This window comes from Cebus imitator, unplaced genomic scaffold, assembly GCF_001604975.1.
Source record: "Cebus imitator isolate Cc_AM_T3 unplaced genomic scaffold, Cebus_imitator-1.0 Scaffold74, whole genome shotgun sequence".
Lineage (NCBI taxonomy): Eukaryota > Metazoa > Chordata > Mammalia > Primates > Cebidae > Cebus > Cebus imitator.
Genome location: NW_016107389.1, coordinates 7,162,983 through 7,168,780, shown reverse-complemented (window position 1 = coordinate 7,168,780; position 5,798 = coordinate 7,162,983). Strand labels below are relative to the sequence as shown.

The following is a 5,798-nucleotide window of genomic DNA, read 5'->3' as shown; positions in this document are numbered from 1 at the left end:
TTTTTAGTAGAGACGGGGTTTCACCATGTTGACCAGGATGGTCTCGATCTCTTGACCTCGTGATCCACCCATCTCGGCCTCCCAAAGTGCTGGGATTACAAGCTTGAGCCACCGCGCCCGGCCTTCTGTTTCTATTTTTAAAATAAAAAAATGTTTAATTTGGCCTCATTCTTAAAAGATAAAGATAATTTTAAAATTTAAAAGATAGCTTTGTTGGGTACAGAACTGTAGGCTAATGTTTACTTTTTGCTCAGCTGTTTGAGGTTATAGTAATTCACCACCTCTCAGCTTCCATCGTTGCTGTCCATCTGATTGCTATTCTTTGGAGGTGCTCTGGCTTTTCTCTCTTGCTGCCTGTAAGATTGTTTTCATTTTATTTTTGGTGCTCTGATGTTTTACCACAATTCTAGGATTTATTTAATCATTTTCATGAGTTTGGTAGTTGCTCTACTTTTTATATCTGTGAATCTTTCATCCATTCTATGAAATTCTCAGACATTATTTTTGTTGCCTTCTTTTTATTCGATTTCTATTCTTCTGGGACTTTGATTAGACGTATGTTAGCCCTTTTCATTTTACCTTCTCTTAAATTCTCTAATATTTTTCTTCTCCTTGTCTCTGTGTCACTTTCTGAGTAACTCTGAGTGATTGATACTTCAGTGTGCTACTTCTTTCTCCAGCTGTATTCAATACGCTGTTTAATTCTGAATTTGTTCTTTCTTCAGATTTTTAAAATCAACTTTATTGAAGGGTAATTTACATAAAATTTCCCCATAGTAAGTCTAAAATTTGATGTTTTTTTTTCTTCTTCCTTAAAGGAAGTGATATCAGTCATTAATATTAATTCCCCTGTGAAGTTCATTGTTCTAATTTCCATTATTCAAAGGGGAAGTTCTGTCCTTGATGACACCCAAAACTATGCCATTACCAGGTGGCATCAACAGCATCCTCAGCACTGGGAGAAAAACCCAAGCAACTCATTCTCTCTACAAAGTTGTTGCTCCATTTCACCATTACCAGGGCTCCTGCACAGATCCCCACGTGCCTTGTCAGGTGAGGTCCCGAGGTCAGTAGGGTCACAGCTGAGCAAGGCGCCGGCACTTCTAAGTAAGAAGACACAAAAGTATGAGAGAAGTTTCCAGCAGTGGAACCTTTCTGCAGTTTACACAACACTTACCCAGAATAAATAGAAATTCAGTTCTGATAGCTTCATCTTGCTCAATCATTATTTTTTAGGGCTGCTTCAACTCTTTGTTCTGTTTTTTTTGAGATGGAATCTTGCACTGTCACTCAGGCTGTAGTGCAGTGGTGCAATCTTGGCTCACTGCAATCTCTGCCTCCTGGGTTCAAGCAATTCTCCTGCCTAGGCCTCCTGAGTAGCTGGGACTACAGGCGTGCGTCACCACGCCCAGCTAATTTTTTTGTATTTTTAGTAGAGACGGGGCTTCACCATGTTGGCCCGGTTGGTCTTGATTTCCTGACCTTGTGATCCGCCCGCCTCAGCCTCCCAAAGTGCTGGGATTACAGGCGTGAGCCACCGCTCCTGGCCTGCTTCGACTCTTAAACTCCAAAAAACCAAGGAAGAGAAAAATGACTTTAAATTCTAGGATTTGAGATTCCAACATTTCATTGACTTGGCAGATGGATCCTGAAACCTGCTAGGTGTCAGGCTTTGCACCCTCCCTGTCTTTGGGAGGTGGCCAGATTGCTTTAGTAAGTTGGGAGCGGCAGCACATACCTTAGCTTAACTTTATTTAACATTTTTCTTCTTCTTTTTTTTTTTTTTTTTTTGAGACGGAGTTTCACTCTTGTTACCCAGGCTGGAGTGCAATGGCGCGATCTCGGCTCACCGCAACCTCCGCCTCCTGGGTTCAGGCAATTCTCCTGCCTCAGCCTCCTGAGTAGCTGGGACTACAGGCGTGCGTCACCACGCCCAGCTAATTTTTTTGTATTTTTAGTAGAGACGGGGCTTCACCATGTTGGCCCGGATGGTCTTGATCTCTTGACCTTGTGATCCACCCGCCTCGGCCTCCCAAAGTGCTGGGATTACAGGCTTAAGCCACCGCGCCCGGCCCAACATTTTTCTTTTTCAAACTGTAGATTCAGATCTGTCTATACAATTGCACATTTTTGTTGTTTTGTTTTGTTGCTTTGTTTTTGTCATCCAGGCTGGAGTGCGGTGGCATGAGCTTGGCTCACCGCAACCTCTGCCTCCTGGGCTCAAGTGATCCTCCTCCGATCCCAGCCTCCCTAGTAGCTGGGACTATAGGTGCCTGCCACCATGCCTGGTTAATTTTGATGTTTTTGTAGAGATGGAGTTTCGCGACGTTGCCCAGACTGGTCTTGAAGTCCTAGGCTCAACTGAGCCTCCTACCTTGGCCTCTCAAAATGCTAAGATTGCAGGCATGAGGCACCATGCCTGGTCCAATTGCACATTTCTAAGTATTTTTTGTTTCTTCTGCAGTTACAGACCCTTCATCTGGGGTGGTGTAGGTATAGAATAGAAATTGCAAAAAGGCACATTATTCTATTTTCATTAGAAGTTTAACTTTAGTTCTGTTTCTATCATAGAAGTATTTTCCAAACCCTAAAAATATTCTACAAAAAGCTATCTCTGGTCTTTTTGCTTTACAAATTGGTAAAACTTCCACAGCATTTTAATCAAAAGCAAACCATGTTACATGTTATGTGGTTTGCTACTGATTTAAAAACGTGTTTTTAATCAGTAAAACCTTTATGTTGAAAACCATGTGTTTTCAACATAAAGCTAAGACTAATTATTTGAGAATACTACTTTTGGTTAAACTTCACACAAAAGGACAAGAAGAAAAAAAGAATAAGAAAACAACCCGTTTTCTGCTTAAATTCACAAATGGCAGATTCACCGTGGGCTGAAACATAAAGAGCAGGGTTCTTCAGCAATTCCAGTTTTTAAAGACAAGTTCTCACTTTTTAGCCTAGACTGGTCTCCAAGTCCTGAGCTCAAGTGATCCTCCTGCCTCGGCCTCCCAAGTAGATGGGATTACAGAGCATGTGCCGCGCCACCCCACTCAGGTCTTTTGATTAAAGTACCAATAAAGGTTAAGAGCATTCAGACTTATAAAATCCTTGAATGAGTCCCTTCATTCTCTGTGGTTCTCTAGATTCAATGTAGCTTGATGTCCCTTTTGAAGTTTTTCCTGAAGATAAAGAGAGGGCTGATGGCCAGGGCTAGAGCATGACCAAGAGCAGCCTAAATGAATGTGTGTAATGTGTAAGGCAGTAGCTATCTGGGAGGCACCAGAAATACCTGTACACCTTTCTAAACATGCAAGGGCTTTGACCTCACTCCCTCATTCCAAAGGAGAAGCTCCAGGCAGATAGATCTTGCCAACATTTAGTCAGCCACTTTGATGTGTGCCACAGAGAACTGTTGGTGCTTTGTTTCTGCCAGGGATATTCGCAACCTTTATTTTGCATAACAGGAGATGATTTATCAGTGGTGCATTTTTACAAGATCACCACTGTAAGAATTTCTTCCTTTGCTTACCCTGGCTGAAGATTACCCAGCAACAGGCATCCATAAAATGTCAATCCCCTTCATAACCAAGTTAGAATTTTAAATGAACTTTTGTTGTTCATGCTTTGCTTATTACATGTGGTAGAGCTAGGCTGTTACTTTCTGACTTCTTATTTGTAGCTAGTGTCACCAAAATTTCTTCTGGTTTTAGTATGCTACTAATCTCTTGTTTCAAAGATAAAGAAATTGTACGTTAAAAAAAATCATATGAAAAAATTTATCTTAGCAATTTCTGATTACAGGGAAAAAACCATGATTTTAACTTACCACTGATTTTTACTAAACTTTAAACTTTAGTTCAGGCAACAGCATCATAATTTCCTTCCCCAGTTACTAAAATCCAGATTGTTTCAAATCCCCAAAAGGGAAGTCCAAAACATCATGCTGTAGAATTCCTATGCCTCAGCTTCTGTGGCATGTCTCTGCAAAAGGGCCAGGATGACTGCAACATTCCTACTTCACTCTGGGAGCGATATAAATTACGCTTTTCCGTGTATTCTTGGACAAGGTCTGGTACCACGTAGCAAATGCTCTAGCCCCTTCTGAGAGCTCTCCAGACTTTTGTGGATGAGATGTCATTAGTAATCCATTCCTTCACCATATGAAGGTTGCTCCAGTGTTTCCACAGCACAATGGATTCATAGATGAATTTCTGAGCATCATTTCCAGCCCAACTAATACATGTGAGCCCACAGTCTGCCATGATTTCAATGATATCTTCGCTCTTCCACAAATTGGGAACAACGAAGGTCTGCATAAGTCTGACCCACACGGCAGCTTGACCTTTGGCACGCCTTTGATTTTGGTTTCTAGGGATTTCTTTTTTTTTCTTTTTTTTTTTTTTAGACGGAGTTTCACTCTTGTTACCCAGGCTAGAGTGCAATGGCACGATCTCGGCTCACCGCAACCTCCGCCTCCTGGATTCAGGCAATTCTCCTGCCTCAGCCTCGTGAGTAGCTGGGATTACAGGCGTGCACCACCATGCCCAGCTAATTTTTTGTATTTTTAGTAGAGACAGGGTTTCACCATGTTGACCAGGATGGTCTCAATCTCTTGACCTCGTGATCCACCCGCCTCGGCCTCCCAAAGTGCTGGGATTACAGGCTTGAGCCACTGTAGGGATTTCTTTTGACTAGAATCTTGTCTTTGTTCAGTCCACTTTCTCTTCCATCCAGGCCTTTCTAGTGTCAGGGAGTTCTGCTAGTGATCAGTTACTAAGGCCTCCAGTTTCTCTTGATAGTGTCTTAACAGTCTCTATCCAGTGCTTCTGAAGACTTTCCAGGCATCAACTTCAACCCATTGGGAATCCTTGGTAGCAGGTTCTGCCGTGTTGACCCAGTGATGGACAGAAATGAGTCCTTTCTTCTTACGTGCATCGCCAACAGGAGATAACATGCCTTTGACAACTCTGTGTCTTCCTGTTCCATTGATGTAGTTCTTGGCCAACTCAAACAACCTGAAGTATGTATTGGTGATAGGATTAAAGGAACCGCAGGCCAAGAGAACTGCTTTAGTTTTCTCTGAATTTTCTATGGTAAGAGCTTGAAGTTGTTGATCTAAATGGAAAACTGACATCTCTCTTGTAGTTCCACATGGCTGGGGAGGCCTCAGGAAACTTGCAGTCATGGCAGAAGGTGAAAGGGAAGGAAGGCACATCTTAGACGACAGCAGGTGAGAGACACCCAATTTGATGGTTTTTGACAAATATATTTACCTGTGCAATTGCTACCCAAAATAAGAATATTAAGCATTTTCACAACCACAAAAGTTTTCTCTTGCCTCCTTGGATCTGTTCTCCACCTGCCCTAATCTTGATCCCTGGTAACTACCAATCTGCTTTCTGTAACTATTGGTTACCTTTTTCCATTTTAGGATTTTTATACAAATGATTTTATATAAAATAAAATTTTATATTACGCACTTTTAGGAATCATATAATACGTACTTTTTTGTGCTGAGCTTCCTTTACTTAGCAAAATGTTTTTAAGATTCATACATGGCATTATGTGTATCAGCTGTTTTTGCCATTTTATTTTCGAGTACTAGCCTACTCAATGGATATAACATATGTTGGTAGTCCCTTTTCCTGCTGGGTTGCTTTTAGATTTTTGGCTCCTGTGACTGAAGCAGTTATGAACCTTTGTGTGGATATAGGTTTTTTTTTTTCTAGGTAAATACCTAGAAGTTGGATTTCCAGTTTGTGCGATAAATATATGTTTAACTTTAAAAGAAAATGCCA

The 5,798-nt window shown here is 41.4% G+C and overlaps 1 pseudogene; it reads right to left on the bottom strand.

Annotated features, from left to right (window-relative positions):
* Positions 1-3,954: 3,954 nt before the first annotated feature.
* LOC108306756 lies at positions 3,955-5,134 on the bottom strand (annotated as a pseudogene).
* Positions 5,135-5,798: the final 664 nt, after the last annotated feature.